Genomic DNA, 22,448 nt, shown 5'->3' on the forward strand with positions numbered 1-22,448 from the left:
TCATCCAAACTTACCTTGAACACTTCAGGGATTAGGCATCCACAGCTTCTCTGAGCAACCTGTTCTGGTGCCTCCCCCGCCCCCTCACAGTTAATAATTTCTTCCTAAAGTCTAGTCTAAATCTGCCCTCTTTTAGTTTAAAGCCATTCCCCCTTGTCCTATCATTAAAATGATGAAAACCTTAACAGATCCTGTGAGGTAACTCTTTAATATGGTAGATTGGAAGAGTTTTTCTGTCAAAAACACAAAGAGTAGCTGCCTTAGACAAAAGGAATTTTTTGAGTGTGAGCTTTTAGTTTCAATTGTTCTTCAAAAGTAGATCACCCAATGCTGACTTACGGCAGTGGTAAAGCTTCCACGTGACTTCAGTGACCCTTCACCACTGCTCTTATTCCATATTATTCCAACACAATGAGTCAACTGATTGCATTTAGGAATTTGTTGTACACCTATAATTTATTGTGCTGTCATCTCAGAAAGTAATATTGTTGAAGAATGACATAGTCTTTCCTTTTGAATTTATTGTTACAATAAAATTATTCAGCCAGCCTCTGGTTCCTAGAAAAGTCCACAGAGGAAATCAAATTCTAAAGAGTGTCTTTTCTTATCAGTAACAACCAAGTAAAAAGTGAATCATCACACAGGCCTCAATGTGAAATACAGATGGCCTTGGAGTGGCAATCAAACTTTAGAAGTTCATGTTTCATAGAAAACATTAAGCTGGGTAGTTAGAAAAAGTTGCCCCTACACTTTGAAGAATTTTTTGGTTTAATGCCATTACCAGTTGTTTCAGGATGCAAGGAGAAGCCCACCCAGGGCAACTGTGGTTTACATAAGGGAGATGCACTGTCACGTACCAGTGGCTGAGTCAGGTGAGTAACAACACTGAATTTCCAATCCAGCCTTTGCTTTGAGTCTGGCACCTATTAAAAGCCACCTCCCAAAGACATGTACGACACAAAGCCACAATCTGGTATGAATGGTGAGGGCCGTGAATGAACACAAAGCTGGTTTGTCCTAAGCCTTCCCATCCACAAGGCTCAGTGTAGAGGGGTAGGTTTGCCAGGACAAGGGAGGTCCATACTCCCCTTCCTATGCTGTTGCTACCACTCAGCACAGCACACACACTGTGTGACTCAAAGGGAAAGCAACTGCACCACTGAGCAGCTGCCCCCATTGTTCCATCAGGAATGGTGTGCTTTACAAACACTGATGTGTAAAGACCCATGACTCCTTCTGGTATGGATTTACTACTCCATTCAAGAGTTAGCAAAGTTAGACATGAAAATTCAACAGCCTTAACATTCTTCCAGTGCCTCACAGTTAGTGTCAAAGAGTTTTGAAGAAAAAACATCAGTTCCAGAAACTTGAAATCCCACTACCTATGAGATCCAAGTCCACACCAGTCCTTTTTTTTTTTTTTAGAGAGCAAGCTCAAGATTATTCAGCTATTTAGCTGAATGAGTAAGGAAAATAATTCTCATGAGTCTTTAGAGGATATTCAGAAATAAAGAACACCATCCAAATTTTGCCATTAATTTACTATGGTTAAGTCACTTAAACTCTCCATTCTTCCTTATTTTTGCCCATAAAGTAAAGCCAATCTAATGACCAATCTAATGGTCTTATTGCAGAAATACTGTAAGATTTAATGAGCTAATATTTTTCCAGTGGGGGAAATATGTACTCAGCAAATGCTGAGTCATATTAGTAGTGCTGGAACAGTGGTGAATAGTAAGAGTGCCAGCCCCTTTAGCTAAGGGAGAGATAGAAAAAAATCTGTTTATTGAGATGGAACCAAAATTGAAATAAGTTCAAGTTTTAAAAATTTTTACAATTGCACATTCCAGGACTTGCTTAAAACCCCAGACATTATGAAATCACAGAACCTGTTTCACAGAATCACTACATTGGAACAGACCTATGCCCTAAGACCTCAACTAAACCATGGCACTGAGTGCCATATCCAGTCTGTTTTTAAACACATCCAGGGATGGTGAACCCACCACTTCCCCAGGCAGACTATTCCAATCCTTTATCACTCTTTCTGTAAAAAACTTTTTCCTAATATCCAACCTAAATTTCCCTTGGTACAGTTTGAGACTGTGTCCTCTCGCTCTGTCAGTTGCTGCCTGGTGAAAGAGATGAACCCCTGCCTGACTACAGCCACCTTTCAGGAAGCTGTAGAGAGTGATAAGGTCACCTCTGAGTCTCCTTTTCTCCAGGCTGAACAACCCCAGCTCTCTCAGTCGTTCCTCAAAGGGCTCGTGTTCCAAGCCCCTCACCAGCCTTGTTGCCCTCCTCTGGACATGCTCAAGTGTCTCAACATCCTTCCTGAACTGAGGGGCCCAGAACTGGACACAGCACTCAAGGTGCAGCCTCACCAGTGCTGAGTACAGGTGAGGAATGACCTCCCTGTTCCTGCTGGGAATCATTATTCCTGGCACAGCCCAGGATGCTGTTGGCCTTCTTGGCCACCACAGCACACTGCTGGTGTATGTTCACCTGTCACAAGTACCCCCAGGTCTCTTTCCACCTGGGCACTGTCCAGCCACACCGTCCCCAGCCTATAATGTTGCAGGGGGTTTTTGTGGCCAAAATGCAGGACTCAGCACTTCAGATTTATTAAAATTAAGTCTCAAGTTAATTTAACTTTAAATTAAAGTTTATTTAAATTAAATTAAGTCTCAAATTAATGATGTTTAACTAAACATCAGACTTATTAAATATCATCTTATTGGATTCCACCCATCCATCCAACCATTCCAGGTCTCTTTGCAGAGCCTTCCTACCTTCCAACAGATTGACACACACTCTCAGCTTAGTGTCGTCTGCAAATTTACTAATGAATGACTCAATACCCTCATCTGTGTCATTAATAAATGTATTGAACAGAACAGGCCCCAGTACAGATCCCTGAGGGACAGGGGTCCAGAAGTGTGCTGTGGGAGACAGTGTCAAAGGCCTTGCTGAAGTCCAGGTACTTCAATATCCACAGTCTTTCCTGCATCCACCGGGTGGGCCACCTAGTCATAAAAGGAGACCAGGTTGGTCAAACATGACCTACCCCTCCTAAACCCATGCTGGCTGGGTCTGATGCCCTGGCCATCCTGTAAGTGCTGCATGATGACACTCAGTATAAACTGCTCCTTAACCTTAACAGGTACTGAGGTCAGGCTGACTGGCCTATAATTACCAGGATCCTCCTTCCCACCCTTTTTGTGAATGAGTGCCACATTGCCCAGCTTCCAGTCATCTGGAACCTCACCAGTGAGCCAGAATTGCTGGTAAATGATGGAGAGCAGCTTCACAAGCTCATCTGCCAGCTCCCTCATCACACCCTGGGATGGATCCCATCTGGTCCCATGGATTTATGAACATCCAAGTGGCTCAGCAGTTCTTTGACTACCTCCTCCTGGGTAACAGGGGGACCATTCTGCTCCTTGACATCATCTACCAATCCAGTAGATCACTTGTCCTGAGGACAAGCCATCTTCCCACTAAAGACAGAGGCAAAGAAGGCATTAAGCACTTCTGCCTTCTCCTCATCTGCAGTTACTGGGTTACCTCCCGCATCCAACAGGGAACAAAGGTTGGTCCTACCCTTCCTTTTGCCATTAATATATTTGTAAAACAATTTTTTAATTTCCTTTACTGAAGTTGCCGAATCAAGTTCAAACTGAGCTTTGGCTTCCCTAATTTTCTTCCTACATGCCCTAGCAACCACCTTAAATACTTCCTGAGAGACTTGACCCTTCTTCCAAAGATGATACATCCTCTTTTTATTCCTAAATTCCTTCAAAGCCTCATTGCCCATCTGGGACCTCTATTTGCTGTTTTTCAAAACCAGGAGAGTGACACCCACATCTCCACAGTCTTCGATCATTCTTCTACTGCTTTTTCCCATACAACTTGCCATTACATATTTTAAGATCTTTATTCCAGTAAAAATTAATTAGTTCAAAAGTCTTATTGAAAACAAATTTATAAACTTGTTTGATAAATGCTGTGTTTCAGCCTAGGAAAGTTTTTCTTTGCAAAACATGATGAAAGCTACCAGAAATTATTATAAAGCACAGGTTAAGAAACTCAGGTAGTATAAAAGTAGTCTTCAGTTGGCTTAGGTTGACTTTTATTTTGAAAATCTGGACACAAACCAAGAGCAAGCTTGCCAACAGAGCTTTTCCTCAGCAGCTGTCTCAGAGAGGCCTTTGCAATCCCAAATAATTTCCTCTATTAAACCCCTGTTCCAGCTCAGGAGTTCCTTCCTTTTGCAGTAGCAATGGGAAAATGCAACCAACAGCATCAGACCCATCTGTACAAGTAGTTGAGCTACACAGATCCATGATTAGTATTTCAATTTGTGCACTGTGCTTACCAAAGAAGCTCGAGAGCCAGCTTCAATTCATAAGGAAACATATGAAACAAAGCCATCTGAGCTGACATGTTCACAAAAGAACACTATCTGACTCACTGAAATCAAGATCCTCCTCAGCAATAAAAACCTGGTGAAAGAGGATTTGCATCTTGCCCAGGATGTCAATGGGATTTGCTCAATGACTGAAGACACACTGATCACTGGCAGTCTAAATGCAGCACAGCAGGCATCAGCAGTTAGCCCTGTCCTTGTAGACATCTTAGATGTGTTCGTAATTTCCCTCATTTCATCAGTTTCATTAAGATGAGAATCTTAACTTCAGAAAACATACACATTTGGTCAAATTAACTTGTATGATAAGATTACACTCTGTACTGAAGTTTCACTGCTACCAGAATGTGCAGCTCTGTGCCATCAGCTGCCATTACTTTTGTTCTCAATACCCCTATGTTAATACACAGGTTCCCAGTATGTATTAAGTGATGGCAACTGACATGTGGAGGTGCCTGAGGCACAGATAGAAATTGGTGTTAGTGCTCCTCTGCTGCCAGAATACAGTCCAGGTTTGTGGTTTGGGTAATGGTCATTAAGGAGCCCAGCAGACTAATATTTTTTCTTACATCTCCCTTCACTGTAGCATTTAATTTTTATAGGTTTATAGCTTGCACAGAAAAATGTACTGCTAAACATAGATGAGAAAAGTATATATTACATACAGAAAAATACATCCTGTAGGGACCTTCCAACATCATTTCCAGATATCATATTTTTCTGGTTATAAAACAACTCCTCAATATTTTCAACTGTGCATGGTGACATGACATAAAACCAACTGAGTCATATCAAGTAATTTATCTGTTTCCATCTTCTTTCCTGCCACCAGCTGCAAATCATTTACTTGAAAGCAACATTGGAATACAAATATTTTGACATCGAGTATATCAAAACACTTCCAGGCAACCTCCATGCAGGATCAGATTAATATAGACCCATTTCCACCATAATGTCATTTAACCTCAGTAGTTTTATCTTTTCCAATGCTTTTGTCTCTTTTGCCTAATCCTCCTGTTACCTGGTGTGCAATATGCACCTTAAGAGATCCAGGGTACATTGTCTCAGAGAAACAGCAATTAATTATTAAACCTGTCTCTATAACAGCTTTCCAGGTGTTGAGACAATCTGTAAGCTAAGCACTGATGTTTATCTCTGTAACATGGCACTACTGCATGAAACCTGTCAGCCAAACTGTTGCATAAGTCTTTTTGTTTTTATTCATTTTTATTTTTTTTATGGAATTGCTTTAAAATGGCAAAGTACCTTTTTACGGAAAAAAAAGAGACAATGTGTGGTTATATCCTCCCTTTTTCTCCACTTCTGGGCAGGCATGTATCACCATCCAAAACATCACACTGATTTCAGTACTGTCCTTATTACCTTTTCTGTATAAGCAGTCAGGAAACCTGGAGCTAGGTTTAGATGCAGCATTTGCCATTTCCAAGTCAGCTCATTTCTTGTGAGATTACACTTCTACACATTATCTGACTAATTTTAAGGTTGTCGATGGAAGGGGAGTGGAGTGGGTGAAGACTAATTGTGGGGTGAGATTTTGTGCCATGCAGTTGCCAAATGAATCTTTGGTGATTAGATTTCCTTTGTCTGCCTTTAATCTTTATCAGTATTATTACAGTTATATTTTTCATGATCTTTAGTAACACATTAAGAATTCCTTTCAGGAATCTAAAACTATTGTCACAATCACAGTGCAAACAACCTAAAACTAACTTAATAAACACTAGAAGGGTCAAGGTTTCTTATGGGTTTGTCTTTCATAATTATTTGGAGGTATAAAATGAAACACTTTTTTTGGTGCGTAACTATTGTGTCTCCCTTATGAATACTCTGGTATCTACCAAGATAAAATGTATCTGCTACTTTTCTTTCTGGCATGTGACTCCGGGGTTCCTCTCTGCTCCAGCTGGCTGCCTGCTTGCACAAAACTTGCAGGAATTCAATTAGCTTTGAGCCCACTCTCCAGCAGCCAAATTAAATCAACTGGTACGTTCAACAGTTATCTGAGGATGTACAGAACATAATTGCCCTATTTGCTGAGGAAACCATTCCAACTTTTAAGAGCTAATCATTTGCAATGGATGTATGAAATAAATGGGAAAATGAGAAGATGGCAGAAAGGCTGAAATTAGGCAACAAGAAGCTGAGCATTCTACTGGGCAAAAAAAATAAACATTAATCACAGTACAAAGTTGACAGATGGCACCAGCTTTGCAACCAGGAAAGGCATTTGAAGGAAGGATAGGCAGCCAGGAGGGAGGTGGCAAGGTGGTGTTTTTTCCCAAATCATCCTACATATGTAAGGCACCATGGGGAGAAACTTGAAGGAAAGCAGTAGGAGATGTATAAGCCAAGGTGTTTATGTCAAATGAGCAGGAATGAGGCATTTCATTCTGGATCCAAGTGCTGATCCAGGGAGACTGACCTGCCTCCAGCTTTGCCACATGACTTGCCATTCACCCCAGCCTTGACCTGAGGGCTCATCTTCCAGCTGAGCATCTCATGGAAACACTCCTGCTGCCTCAACCCAAACGGAGCAAGGGGAAGCTTACTTTGTAAATTCAGACACAAGCAGGTGGAGAGCTGCTTCTGTGGGAAATCAGGAGACAATAACTTTTGCATTGTTTGCAAAAGGGGTGTCTGCCCACATTCTCCACAGGCCAACTGGTCTTGGGGACAGACTGTGTTTTCAGGCACCTTCTGTACAAAAGTGAAATGCTTGTACTTTTCAGTATGGGGAAGGGAAAGGGAGTTAATGTGTGTTGAGACACCTCAATGCATTTCTGTGGCATTTTCTGTGTTACAGGAGACATATCTGGGCTCTCACCTTTCTGCATGGGTGGGTACTATAAGTTTGGATGGAAAGAAAATCCAGATTTAAAGAACTTCTGTAGCATGTTTTGGCTGAGTGAAAAGCAGCAGCAAACAGGTGCTGGTGGCTGAATGGTAGGAAATGTAGGCCATAATGATAGAGACAAGACAGGGTACAAGGTTCTGTGGAGCTAGGACTACTCACAGGTCTGACTATTTCATGTATCCATAAGGCAATGTCACACTTTCCAGTTGACCAAGTGAAGATGAGCCTGGAATAAATAAATGTGAGAATTATTAGCTGAAGCAGTAACAAATCAGACATGCATGCTTTACCTCTAGAAAACCTGCTCTTCTTCTACATCCTCTGCATCAAGAGCAAGAACTGGCTCTTATCAGCTCTTTCCCTTTTCTAGCTCTCTGCTGTCAGAGCTACCTTGTTCCAGGAGAGTTTTTTTTCCCCACTGGCTAAGCCTGATGCTTTAAGGCCAGTGAAGGCTTTAAAGCTGCTTACAGACCTCAAACTGACCTTTTTTAGACTTCAGACTGAGATTGACTCATGTAAACTTAGAGTCCCTGAACATGGGGAGCAAATTGTCATTCATACTTCTAAACTGCCAGATAGTCATTAGTTATAAATCATAAATGTCATATGGCTAGAAAAATACATAGCCAGTCTATTTAAGAATAGTTAATTCTTGTGGTAAGTTTTTAATCTCCAAGTATTTTTATCTTAACTAGTGGTTTCTGCCATTGGCCTCAGAACTGCCAATAGGAAGGAGAATGGTAGATATCATACATTATACTCTCAAAAGGTGAAGAAAAGAGAGGGGGTAAGCCAAAGACAGAACTTGGATGAGACCCAGGAGGAATGAGGATGGACTTGTGCACACATTAGCCATCATGGTTGCAGTGCTTTGCAGAAAGACTATGCTTCATGCCTGCTTGTTGCCAGACACCAGGCAGGAAGATTTTCTGGAAGCCCCATCCTCAGCATCTCATCTCAGGAAAGGCAGGACAGGAGGCCAAGTGGGTCCCCACTCCTCCCAGCTGCACCCCAATGTTGTCTACTGTGACAGTCTGCAAGGCAGGCAGGGGACACATATCTTGGCTCCACGTGAACATAGCATGATTCCTCTTTCCTCTCTCCAGTTCACTAAGCTTTCATTTCCTATGCCTCTGCTAGCACAGTTCAGTCTGAAAAATAGTCTTCTTAACAGCCAAGCTTGTTTGTTTTCTTTGGGGGTGCTCATTTAATATCTTCTCACTAATAAGACAGTTTTTTTCCTATGATCCACAAGGCATCAATATTGCATGTGGTCAGAGACCTGAAGACTAAGAAATACATGGACGTCAAGCACTATGTATTTCAAGCAGCAAGTGTTTTGTTAACAGCAACAGCTAAGCCAGGGAACAGCCTGAACTTCTGGAGTCAAAACAAGATCAAAGCACATAAAGGTTAATGGGAAAACTGCCACAGGAGCCATTTTGCAGTGGGAATTTATGATTTACAAGCATACTCAGAAAAATTTGCTTTAATCACTAGATTACACTAAGTACTTGTCAATTTTAATACAGTAAACCACAATTTTTCCCCTACTTCAGCATTGAAAAACTTCCCTTCTTAAATATAGAAACATATAATTAGATTCTTATCAAAAGCTTTCCCCCTCCTTCCCCAAGAAAAGCATTAATATTATTAATAACACCATCAAGATCTCTGAGAAAGGTGCAGAGGATAGGGGCAGATTTTACCTCTTCCTCCCTGTCCGTATCCTCCTCTTGTACCTCCCATGACTATCTGCTTGGAGGCATGTGTTCCATTTGGCTGTAGCGCTCTCTGGGCTTTTTTTTCCATGACTTGGAGTTGTTCTCTGAGCACAGAAATCCCCGTATGCCCTCCCCAGTACACCTGTGCACTTCAGTTGCCCAGCATGGTCCTTGGACAACAACTTTGCCAAAACAAGGAGGGAGGGGATGTTGAGGAGCCCCTCAACCACACATCCCTGGTGCCAAGGACATGCCACTCAGGGTGTCACCCCACAGTCAAGGGAAGCTGCTGCAGGAGCAAGGCAGCAACCCTGGCTCACCACCTCCTGAAAATGGCACACTAAAAATTTTATTGTGTGCTTAAATGGTATTTATAGACACCATCAATCACAGAGGTCCTAAATGCATTAAATCAAAATTTCTTTAAAAACCAGTGTTCTTCAAGACTCTTAAAAACAGCTCAAAAAGATGATATCATTATAGCCTGTTCCTAAAATTCATGGTTTCAAGTAGGTCTCTGATGCTCAGCAAGGCTTGGTTTACACTGATGCTCAGTGCCTAACACTGGCATCTATCAAAAAATGGAACAGAGACAGCAGGAAGCAAACTCAAAGTGACCCTTTCTGTTACAGGGATCAGGGCTCTTACCTTAATAAAACAAGAGTCAGTGGTGTAACATCAGTACAGAATTAGTGTAGAATAAGCTCGAATCTGTCTCATAACCTTCAGGATCAGTAAAAAACAAAAGAGAGTTCTGAAACAGAGTCCTATCCATAAGCCGAGCCAAACAGCTAACCTCTTGCTCCATTTTTAAACTCCAACCAGCCCCTCCCTGTCTCTGACCATAACTGGGCACAGCTGAGTTGCCTCCAGCTGGGGGGAGGTTGAGGCAACAAACAAAACATATGTGAACTACAGACCTTGCTAAATGGGCTGTATGCAGTATTTTTCATTCTTGATGTGATGGCGTTTTAGGCAGTGTGGGAATGTTCACAGGGGTGCAGTTTCTTTGGCTAAAGCTTGCTTTTTGGTCATCTGAACCTAATTTATGCAGGTGTAGCAGATGTTCCATAGCAAAGGACACAGGGATAGCAGCAGTCAGTAACCAGTATACCAGCAGTATGATAGGCACAGTACCTCTGTCATCAGTATATGATATGTATATTGTTATCCTGAGTTTGACTCTTAAGTCTAAAATGAGTTACCTTCTTGAGTATGGGTTTCCCTGGCTATTTGTGTTTTCATTTATGTTTCCCAATTCATCAGCACTGCTTGCAAAAGAAAGTCTAGCACAAGTTATTCTCAAGAGATGAAGCATTTTACATTCCAAGTTTTCCTAGAGCAATGGTACTAGAAACAGAAATAAGTTAGTGTGTCTCATTGCAGTAATGCTGCTTATTCCCTGCATAGCTAACCTACAAGGGCGGAGGAAAATTAAGTACCATGTAGGCCACTGATTTTCTTATTCATGCAAAATCTCCACTGCAAGTTCAAGCAACGACTATAGCTGTTGTGCAACAGGGTAATGTGATGCAGTTTGCTTTTTCTTCATTAATATAATTTAATGTAATTTGTTTCTATCCCTTCCTCAACTCCCTTTTTTTTTTTTTCTTTTTTTTTTTTTTTTTTTTTGAGTGTGTGTTAACTCTTCTGCAGGAAGTCAAACCACAGGTAGCTTTCTTCTACAAACAAATCCAATTAGTTAAGACTGTGGATGGATTAAGATTTAAGACTCCACAGAAATGCCTGGATGGAAACCATTTACATTAGCTAGCTCTTATTCAAAAACAAACAAGGATGGAAGGCAGCACCACTTTTAACTTGGGGACTGGTGGGTGGAAACCACCAGATAATTAAAGATCTCTCTTTATTATCCTTGAAAAGGGAGGGTCAGATATGCCAGGATATGATCCATTACTGGCAAGGACAGGTATGTAGGTCACTGTGTCACATGGAAAGACACACAGAAGAACCCGAGCAGAAGCCTGCACACAGTGGCCCAGATCAAAGAAGAAACTGGAGTCACCTTCAGAAAGAGTTCTGTCCATGGATCAGGAAACAGCAGAACAAAGAAAAACACCATACCCAGCTCTCTTCTCCCTGTGGAAAGATATATGGTCATCTTGGCTGCTGTCAGGAGATAGCTGTTGAAGAAAAAAAACCCCTTTAATGAAGAATTCCTAGGATTTTTTAGGGCCAGAAATAGGGAGGGCAAACAGGTGCAGGTAGTATGCATGTACAGCATGAGTGACTTCTGCTTGCTCCCACTCTTCCTGGAGTTCTTTCATCCAGAGAAAGTGTCAAAGCTGTCAATAACAGTCAAAGAGGAGAAGGGGACAAAGATTTCTCTCCTAAGGTATGGAACAAAAGTGAGGCGGATGGCAGGACTGACACAAAGGTTTCCGGCATCCATTTTTTGGGAGCAGTTTAGGAGAGATCTGAATCCAGCTTCAACACTGTGAGCTATCAACTAGTCTGCATCTCTGGCTGAATGGCTGCTACTGCTCTTGGAAATAAAGGTTGACAGCATATAGATGCCAATAAAGTCCACATGGTCAGCTAAAAATGATTGCATGAGAGAATCCTGGAGGACCCAGCTACCCAGCAGGAGTCACTAAGGGTAGAAGTGCTGACAGTCAGTTCTCCACTGCTTTCTAGTGATGACTGTTTAGATCCATGTGACTCCAGGAGGCACCATGGCTGTCACCTGACAGGTAGTTCCCTTGATTATATGGTGTTGCACAACAATAGTATCTGACTATTTCCCTAGATCAAAACGTGTGTATTTCAGGACACAGTATTTTAAATAACTGTTTATACAGAGACAGCTGGCTTTGAAGTCATTAAGTGTTTCTGAGGTTACTTAATACTGCAGAAAAATCAAACAAGAATCTGCCTGAGCTCCTTAACCATGGCCTGTGTCCCAAAGGGTGCCAGAAACCCCGTGAAAGTGGCAAGGGCTCAGCACTGCAGCAGAAGCTGCTTTGGGTGCTAGCCACCCAAATTTTGGCAGCCTTTGATCTAAACAGATTGGATATTGGGGGAGAATCCTAACACTGCAAAATCCTCTTTTATGATGAGGGTGATTAAACACTAGAGCCAGCTGCCTAGAGAAATGGTAGATGCCACACCCCTGGACACATCCAAGGTTGGGCTGGACAGGGCTCTGAACAGCCTGATCTGGATGAATATGTTTCTGATCATTGCAAGGCAGTTGGACTAGATGACATTCAAAGATCCCATCCAGCCCAAATATTCTATGATCTCAATTGCATCAGCTATTCTGTGCTCATCAGAAAGGTACTGTTGCACTCTACTTCTGCTGCTATCATCTCTGAGCAGAATGCTGCCAGTTAATCAAGAGTATCTGGCGCCAAGAGAGCTTATTAGAGGATAAGACCCTGTCTTGTGTGCATGTTGAGTTGGAAAGGCATTTTCTTTTCATATTGTAATAAATCTGAATGTTGCAACCCCCTGGGAAATAATTGTTTAGAAATGATCAAAATGGAGAAACAATTTTTTTTAGAGTCTGCCTATAGAGTTTTTGTGTCATTATGAAAACAAACATTTTATATGGAGGAAGAAAATTTATTCTATAAAGTCCCCAAAAGTGAAAGCAAAACACTTCACTATCACCCAAATTTTGCAAAACATGAATTTCTGTGGACCTGTGGAGTTTTTTTTACTGGCCTGCAATAGCTTCAATTGAGTATTGTTTTTCTGTCCAGTTCTAATCAGTATAGCAATACTCAACAAGGTGTGCTGAAAAATTATATCACATTATATGGGCAAAAATGTACTTATAATGTATTCATAATGACAAAAAAATGAGGTTGATAAATGTAGCTTATTTCACTCCAGGGGGGCTGCTATGAGAGATCTGCAAAAGGCTGGTGGGACCCAGGTGAACCTATGCTAAAGGAACTGCAGGAAGAGCTGTACCATCAAATGCCTTCTAGAGAGCAGTAGACAATATGAAAATAAAAGATTAGGGGTAGAGTGGTCATATTGAGCAACATTGCCTTTTAAATTGGCCAGCAAGCAGAAGGTTGAGAGAGACCAGGAACACAAAACCTGGGTTCCAGTATTAGCAAGTCAACTTATGAACTGATGTCAGGAATGTCATGATGATAATGTCATGAATTTCACAATATTTGATGCAATTTCCTATAGCTTTTGCTCCTGCAACTCTTCAATTACATGAAAATTCCTACTCCCATTTAAAGTAAAAAATGTTTCTAGCCTTGAAAGTTTAGAAAGCATTAACCAAGCACTCTAAACTGAAAAAGTAAATTAAAAAGCGCTTCAAACTAATTATTAAACTGCCCCAAACTCTCAGGGTTTTCCAGCAGACAGCTCATGCTGTGTTATGGTCTGAGTTGTGCCGATAGTGCTAGCTGCTCAGCTGGAGAAAATTTGATTTTCTTGAGGGGAAGGTGACTAAGAGTGGGTATCTGTTTTTAAAGATAAGAGGCTAAAATACAGTGGCAGTGTGGTTGGTAGGAAGGAATAGCTGTAGTTTTCATGTGGCTTTTTCGGTCTGTGTGAGAGATGGAGCTAGGAGAAAGACTAAAAGTGGATCCTAGCTTTCATGACAATCCTTACTTGCTTCCTACCTCTTTCATATATTTCTTACATAGCACTACAGAAGTTTTTGGACACCTGGGAAGTGCATTACTAGCTTGGATATATATTCATATATATCTGTATATGTGTATTTTAAATATCTGCAAGCCTTTAGTCACCTTGGGCCTTGTGAGAAGCAAGAGCCACAAAATGCAAGAGGTACCAAAATAAGAGTGTAGCTGCCACAAATCTTCTTTAATCTGCCACAAATCCATCTTTAATCCTTCTTTAATTACATGGGCCAGTGGGGCCTTAATGCTGAGACAGTGCTGTGCTGCAGAGAGCTCCAGCAAATGCAAAGGAAGCAGCAGTAGCACCTGATGATGCAGTGTCACAGCTGCAGCTAGCTTTAGCTGCCAAATAAATTTGGCTGTATCGGACCCCCAGACTCAACCAGCCGAAAAGTAAAACAAGCCCCCAGATTGGGCAGGGATGGGTTAGATTCAAACCCAAGCAAAGACCTCAGCCAATCATGTTCAATGCAGAAAGCAGACACATCACTGGTGAAGGAGGTGGGGTGGTTAAGACCCAGAGCAATCAGTCGTCTGAACCCAGGAGTTTTAAACCCCCTATATAAGCAAACTTCCATAATAAACTGTGGCTGTTGTGACACGGATCTCTGAGAGTTTGCGTCATTCCTGTCTCCAGCCAATGACCCCATGTAACAATGCAGGACCATACAGGACAGTGTGAAGGCTGTAATTAGGAAACCACGTTATTGTAAAGCAGGCAGCCCAATGAAAGCAGCTGATGAGACCAGCTGACTGCATCTGTATTGACAATAGTCTGCTAGCATCATTAATATCTGTCATTGTTTTCCCCTCCACCCCAGCACATCTCTGAGTGCACAGAGTGAGGTAACCTCCCCACACCATAATGACAAAATCCTCAGTGAATTGCTATGCTGAGAATTGCCCTGAATTTCTGTGTTGTGATAGCCACTATGTTGGGGGTGTGTGGGGGGGAGAATTTAATCTCTGGGCTCCCCTATGGCAAACAGCCAAGAAAGGATGGCTGCATCCTACTCCTGCTTCACACATGCTCCCTCATGTGTGAAGGACATGGAGCAAATACAGAAAATACAACTAGGCAGTGATAGATGCAGAGGAGTACACTATGCTCAATCCCAGCAGAAAGATAACAAATGCAAGGCACTTCCACAGAGCTCTTCCTCAGCAGGCTTAAAATGCTCCTCACACACTTCAGTGAATTCATCATTCCTGGCTCTTCTGAGATGGGGTCAAAGTCCAATGACACGTTGTCCTCTCAGGAAGACTGGGGCAGAGGGAGAGAGCAAGGTGCCTCTTTGAGGCCTGACACATGAACAGAAAATGAGTCTGAAAATGCTAACTTTCCGTGTTTAATTCTAAAATATTTTGCTTATATACCTAAAAAAAAAAACATTTGGAGGCTGATTTGTCCCTTGCATCTTGTACCCCATACTTTTTTTCCTCCCTGAGGGTATTTTGTGCAGTTTGACTTGGTGACAGCTTCTCTGTGTATGCTGGTGAACTAGTCCCCTGCTTTTCAGCTTAGCTGTTAATGCAAGTGGAAACACATCCAGGAAGAAGCTTGCCCTTTTGCTGCCCTTGATGCACCTAGACTGAGCCTACAGCATTTTGGGTCTCCAGAGCTCTCTGTTTGGCAGCTTGTGAAAACATTCTGAATTTACTACTCTTTTAACCAGCAAATAAAATAAATCTTCCTTGCCATAAATGCTAATGTTGGTGCACTGAGAAATCCAAAGGGAGGCTGCAGAGGGAGAGAGAAACATTCCCAATGTGATGATTAAAGTGCCAGTTCATGAGAGCTGACATCAGCGCATGCTTTCAGGGTGGCAGAGCACTTTGCATTTATCCTTTCCTTGTTTGTGCTCCATCTGGATGAGCTCCAGTGGGAAGGGAAAAAAAAAAAAAAAAAAAAAAAAAAAAGAAGAGGGAAAAGGAGAAGCTAATGCCTTTCTAAAACACTGCTGAATTCCTTCAGTTTCACACAGGGAGCAGGCACTGAAATATCTAGCTTCTGTTTGCCCAGTTCAGTGAGATAAAAGAAACCAAAGGCAGCTGGTGTTCCAGCCAAACTAAGTCATAATTAGATTATCATAGCAAACAGTCAGCTGGGGCAGCTCAAAGGAAGACCAAAGGAGAGCACATGGGTAAATAACATCTTCTTAGAGTTTGATAACTTGCAGGCACAACCCTGTTTCCAATCAAGAAGATTCGCCCCAACTCACAACTGCTTTCATATAAAGTTATGAAATTTAAAAACTCAAAAAAGCTACACAAGTAAGCTTCATGTTTCTGCTAAATATGGTCTGGTGGGAAGAAAACCAGGAGCAGTTCCCCAGTTCCATGGTTGGGGGTGAGGATAAGCACAGCCAGTACTAGGCTTCCTGTTGAAGCAGATTTCCCTTCCTAGGGTCAGAGCAGCGCAGGGTGTGCCACAAGCTCCCTCTTTCCATAACTTTTTTTTTTTTTTATTTCTGAGCTGCTGTTGGAGTCAGTGGGAAAGGCTTACCCAATCTCTGTGGTCACATACATGCTGCAACTCCTCCAACAGTTACACTGCAGGGTTTCTTGCCAAAGATGGCTACTGATAATTTGGTTTTAGAGCTACACATTGGTACTGTCAGGCAGAAGAGATGATGATTGTGCACAACAGTGATTTTGGTCTGTGGTCATTCTCATAGCTAGCGAAGTTTCTTGGTACAGACAGCTCATTTTGATGAATATAAGAGTTAGCTTGGCAGTGAAGCTGCCTCTTAAATACTGAATTAACAGCTTTGCATTTACTGGAAGTATTCAAAAGAAACAACTTTTCTTTCTCCTCAGACATGCTGATGATTTAGTGTTAGTTCCCATTCAAAAGTCAGGATGGCAATATAAAAAAATCAAAAGGTTTCAAAGCAGTAATATTTTTAAACTATATGCTTTCAGCTGAAAAGTAAGTCCCCTGCATTGCTGAATATTCTGAAACTAAACAGCCTATGAAGTAACATTCTGAAATTAAAACTTTAACTTTAGATCCACTTTTCCCCATAATTTTTCCTTTGTCAAGTGAAAAATGAAAGACAGACCAACAGCACAAGAAAAAAATCTCCATTTCATCAACCTAATTTCTTCTCAGTATGATTCACATTTTCTATTCTAAAGGACATACCATCACCATGTAAACAGATCTGAGATTGGATCCCTAAAATTCCTGTGTCTTCCTACTCTACTCAATGTGCAAGGATCCCTTCAGCACTTGGTGCAACCTGCAGCCTTGCACCTTGGGTGTGGGAATGAAAGCGTGAGCACAATGGGAGGGCAGTGAATTTCCCTGTCTCCATTCTCCACCCCACAATACTCATGGCCCCAGCTTCCACTGCAGCGCTGCCAAGTGCCTGGTATCTCTGTGTGTAAATGGAGCATCAGGGGATGATTGAGCATGAGGACCTGATTCTCAGTGGAGTTTGCTGCTCCTCACCCCTCTCTCCCCCCTGGAACAAACTGCCAATATTGTGCCATGTTTGCATTCAATCTAAGGCAAAAAATAGGCATAAAACTGGTAAAGCCACCAGTCTCTCCATGTTAGTGATGGAGTGATAAGTTGTGCAGTGGTTACACAAGTGGGCTGTGTCTGTGGAGCCAAGACTGCTGGGTTAATCTGCTCAGTCACTGACTCATCACATAGCCTGGAGAAAATCATCTCACCTCTCAGCACATAAATTTCATCATCTTTAGTTGGGGGAGTAGTAAGGCTATCTCACAGGAATGTTAGGACACACCAATCATAAATATTTGTAAAATTCTCTAGATGATGCTTCTACAAAGGCAAGAAGTTTTTTGCTTTTGAATAAGTAACAGTGAAGGGAATGTCGTAACTGTCCGGCTGGTTTATTTGCTTACTTTGTACCAGAGATTGCTGGCAGCTGTGACAAAAGGATGTCTCAGATAGGGGAAAGGGTGAAGAGATTGACTACTGCAGTAGGAGCAGCAGCAGGAAAAGGTCAGTTCAAGCCACAAAACCAAGTATGTGATAGATAAATGTTATGTCAAAGGCTAAATGGTATTTGTGACATTTTCAGCTAAGATGCACAAGAAGCTTACGTAGATGATGCAGTGATGCAATACGTACGTCTAATCCTGTTAACAATGTTCCACAGAGTGACGTGCCATTTCTTCAGAGTACATGCCAAACTCTGGTTTTGGGCTTTAAAAGCATTTAGATACCTGAAGTTCTGCTTTTGCGCTTTCCCACAGGTGTTATTTTTGTTGCCAGAATCTCACTGTTTGTCCACCTGAGGCTGTCTGGGAAGCACAGCCTGGGTATGTCAGCACCTCTGATCCCCAGAGGGTCAGGGATACTCACGGACATGATATGATTAATGCAGTCACTCAGTTAGGCTGTGGGATGTTTAGTCGCTGCTGCAATCCAGGCCCTAGAGGCTGTACTTGCAGACAGGCAAGGTTTCTGAGGGTTCCAAAGTCTGTGCTGAAGTTATATTAGATAGTTGCTGAGAGAGCTAAGGAAAGAGACAACCTGGAAACTTTCAAAAGATGCACCCTTGATTTTTGTCGTGCCAGCTGTGTCCTCCCCACTTACTTCTGACTCCTGTGTTTTACTTTGATCTGAAAGCTTATTCAGAGATTACCTGTGGGCAACCTGGCAAGTCCAGGTAAATCCCCCATGGGTGGAAAGCTGCTGAACCAGACAATTCCTGTGTCTTTAAGCAGGGCAAGAACGCAGAAAGTATCTTCTGCCACATCTACCCACTGTGAAGCCCTTACACAAGGCGCAGTTCCCCTGCTGTTGTTGAATCGAACCACTGTTGAGCAACCCTGGCTGCTGTTTCACTTTACACTAAGTGAAACACTTAAGCCCAATGGGACCCTCAGGTGGTGCTTTCCATCACCTAAGCAATACAAAGGATAGCTAAAGGGCTTTCCTCCATGGCTAGTTTTTAACACCAAAAAGAATTTTTATAAAAATCTTTGAGATTAAGATAGAGATACTTTAAATATATCATGCCCTTTTTCTTCACAGCCATAATAATTTTACACCAATGAGAAAGCACTCTTAGATATCTGGAAGCAGCTGGTTTCTCCAGCTAAAATAACTCACTCTAGGGTCAGTCTATGGGTCAGTGGCAGGAATTCCTGACTGCCTCTCATGGAACCATGTCCCTGCAGCACCACTAGTCCAAAGGGACTACTAAATCCTTCTTATAGGGAAGCAGAAGGCCTGGAAGCTACAAGCACCCTAACTACCATAAACACATTCATGGATCCCATGTGTCATCCAACAGAGAACATTAGCATATTTTCATACCCAAATTTTACAAATCCTGCTGAAGGCCTGCAATTAGGGAAAACCCATACAGTTCAGCAAAGGATGTTTTCTCAGCTAACTTAAGGTAGTTATGACTTCATCATGGGTGACAATTTCATATATCACAGAAATGAAAAGACATAAAGAAACTTCCTGTAGCCAGTGACTAGTTCCAACCATCCCTTAAATAAGCTCATCTGTGTTTAATAGGATTTATTTTCTGAAACTGCTTAAGTCCTGTGCTTTTTCTGTCTTTTCCCTTGGGGTCCTGTTCTCTCCAATGGTCAAAACCAGAACAACTTTTCATTTTTGCTAGAATGGTCACCAAAAGTATCTGAAGTTAACAATTTTCAAAATGAGTATGAGAAATCTACCATTCTCAGAAAGACAGAGAAACATTTGATATCCACCAAAATCAAGTGGTAGCAAGGACACTTAATTGGAAGATACTCAGCATGTGCTAAGTTAAAATGTGCCAGTTTTTCCTTCTTCTACCACCTCCTTTTTTGATACAGACTCCTGGACTCTGGGTATTTGCAACAGAATTAGTTTTAACACAATAATTCACAGGAGCATCCTTCCCTGTTGTGCTCAAAGATCTATGATACCCAGAAAATTTGTTCTATTTAAGTAATATAAGAACTACTTTATATCCATACATTTTGATAAGTTTTTTGGTTTTTTTCCTGCTGGTCCCAAAATCTCAGATACCTTCCTTCTAAAAAGAAAAGGGGGGTTTGTGGGGGGAGAAGAGCAAGCACTGCAAACCTATGGCACTCCAATAGCAAATTCTTTCAATATTCCAGGGAGCGTAAATCACAAAAATGATGAGCTATAAAAATCCAGAGCTTTTCCTTTCTTTAGGTGGGGTTGTTTAACCTCAACATTTTAGCAAAATATCCTCCAAAATAACAAAACTCCTGCCCAGATATCCCAGGCTATCACATACTGCCTAGCTGTTAAAATTACATCATTTGTCATTAGCACATCTCACCACTTAAAAGGTGGTGGGAGGAAACATTCAGCAATCTCCAAAGCCACACAAAATTCTCTGCAGATGTTTTTTCTGAAGTTTCTCTCTCTTCCCTAAGTTCACTGAACACCTAAACTGGATTTTGGAGCAAACTGACTCTAGACCTTACAAAGCAGAACACAAACACTATATCACGGTAAGAGGAAGGCCCATCAGCTGTAACAAAGAAGGCCAGAATTTCAACTCCAGAACTGCTGAAGCTACAGGCAAATGTTTGCCAACACTTGTCAGACTTCATCTCTTCCCTGTTTGAAGAACAGATTATTTCTCAAGACAAGGGAACAGTGTAATATTTACTCCCAATCAACCTGAGCTGTTGGCCAGTATTCCCAAAGGTCCTTTGGATAGTGACTGCTCACGTGGGCTGAGCTGTTGCTCTTCTACAGAGGAAGCATTCATAAAGCCTGTTTTCTCAGGTTGTTAGAAAATCACACAGAAAAGATGCTTTTCAGTGGTGGGCTGTCAAGTTGTTCATGAAGGTCTCCATGTCTCAAGGAAACAAGATTAGTTGTTGATTGCTATAAAGATGTTTATTGTATGAATGCATCAGTCTTGAAGGTAAAGAGTTCACAGAATTAAAGTCTGTGCTAAAAGCTTTTGGCATAAAGTCCTGGTGGTCTGGGCAGCAGCAGCAGAACCACTTGCAGTACTTCTTCAGGTGATAATGATGGTGCTGCTGTTCTTCATGTGTGTATGCTCTTAATACAAGGGATTAAATTCATAAATCATCTAATCAGCTGAAAACACAGTTCTAAAACATTCTTTCTACACCAATCTAAGCTTAATTCTGACATGCAAAAGCAGTGTCAGTCCTTACCTAAATCCTATGTATAGAGTATTATCTGTTTACGTATATAGTTCTAGCTGTTCTACCTAAAAATGTAAGCTATGTTCTTACTATGCTTTCATTATGTCTGGAACTAAGTTAAATCTGTAAAAGGTAATATCACTGAACTTTAAACTAGGGCTTTTCACTAGTTAGCACAGTCTCTTAAAGCACTTAAGCTATATTTTTACTTACTGAAAACCTACACTCTTACTTCATATCTATGTGGTTTAATGTATTTTAATTATTTTCTCTCTCTGAGGGACTCAGAGAGGCTTTTATTTCAGATTCCAACAGTGGGCAAGACCATCACTGGCCAAAGCAAAATCCTTGGGTAAAATGGTATCCTTCAGGATAGTGAATGAGCTAAGAGCCATCTTTCTTTTCACTTCCCAACTGGCTTCACTTCTTATAATTTAGGTTTTAGAAGCTCAAAATAAAATTTAGCTTCCTAAGTGAGAAAAGGGGATGTTTAGTTATCCTAGCAGGGGGCACAAACATGAAACCCAAGAAGCAATTGCACCCATCTCTAGGCAGGACAAACCTGATGTGAGAGACTGCAACATTTTAAAACTCTAACTCATGCTCCACGACTTCCACCCCACTTCCTGTACACACACATGATTTGGAAAGGTAAATCAGTACTGAACTACTGTTCTTGAGTTTCCTTTGAAATACCTAGTACTGATGAAAGGTTCTGTAGAGAACTATTATCTTTTTACTTCTTCCCAAAGCAAAAGGTGTATGAGCAGTGGCTATCAAAGTTCCCAGTAGGGAACACAACTCACAAGAACAATGTTAAGGGGTGAGAGGAGATAGCAGCCTTTGGATATTGGCTCAGCTTCCTCACATATGAGGCTTGTATTTTTCCTAATGTGTCTGAAGTGTAGGTGCTATGGAATACACTGAAATCTTGTCTCTTGGTTGGAGGTTGTGTTTGCTTCCATTTCCCAAGCTAAATAAGTATCAGGAAGATACTTAATGACCCACAGTGAAGACAGGGACAGGAAGAAAAGCCTTTGCTGCACTGGAACAAGATGTAACTGCTTCTGGTTTGCATTCTAAATATATCCCCAGCTTGTGCTGCATGTAGAGCTCACAGACACAAATCTGTGGATAAGATACAGGTAAATAAAATACTACTGTTAATAGCCCTACCTTTGAGAGCAGATCAAAGAAAAGGTGAATGCACTTACAGCCCCTGAAACCTGACTATCTAAGCTGTACTCTGCCCACCTCTTTTTACCTTAGCAAGGACACTGACAGAAGTGAAATGGAAAAATGAGGAGTCTGAATACCTTCTGCATGCATAATAATAAATTTAGGAAACCAGAACACTTTATTCTGGGAAACATTATAATTTTTTACTCATTTGCATTTCTGGAGTGGAAATGTAGTACACATCACACAGTATCAGTGCAAACCTCACTTTGGCTTCAATGAAATTAAAGTATTTAACACAGGAAATAAGAAAGATATTGGGAAACAAGATCATGCAGATCTTGTGAAGAACCTTTTATACGAATAGATAATATGAATTGGCCTGAAGGTTTAAAACAAAGTCTAGTTTCCAAAAAGGATGATCTCTGAACTCCTGATCAGAATTTTAAAAACAAAACAAA

At 41.4% G+C, this 22,448-nt stretch overlaps 2 long non-coding RNA genes across 2 annotated transcripts; one reads left to right on the forward strand and one right to left on the reverse strand.

Annotated features, from left to right (window-relative positions):
* Positions 1 to 4,114: 4,114 nt before the first annotated feature.
* On the reverse strand, positions 4,115 to 9,851 carry LOC111927634 (uncharacterized). Its single transcript, XR_002863670.2, has 3 exons — positions 9,677 to 9,851; positions 7,464 to 7,530; positions 4,115 to 7,036 (listed from the first exon to the last, which is right to left on the reverse strand). It is a non-coding gene; the product is annotated as an uncharacterized LOC111927634 (long non-coding RNA).
* A 51-nt stretch (positions 9,852 to 9,902) lies between these two features.
* Positions 9,903 to 14,248, forward strand: LOC147654988 (uncharacterized). Its single transcript, XR_015281209.1, has 3 exons — positions 9,903 to 9,963; positions 10,439 to 10,550; positions 10,685 to 14,248. It is a non-coding gene; the product is annotated as an uncharacterized LOC147654988 (long non-coding RNA).
* Positions 14,249 to 22,448: the final 8,200 nt, after the last annotated feature.

The sequence above is a fragment of the Cyanistes caeruleus genome, chromosome 2, assembly GCF_971803275.1.
Source record: "Cyanistes caeruleus chromosome 2, bCyaCae1.hap1.1, whole genome shotgun sequence".
NCBI lineage: Eukaryota > Metazoa > Chordata > Aves > Passeriformes > Paridae > Cyanistes > Cyanistes caeruleus.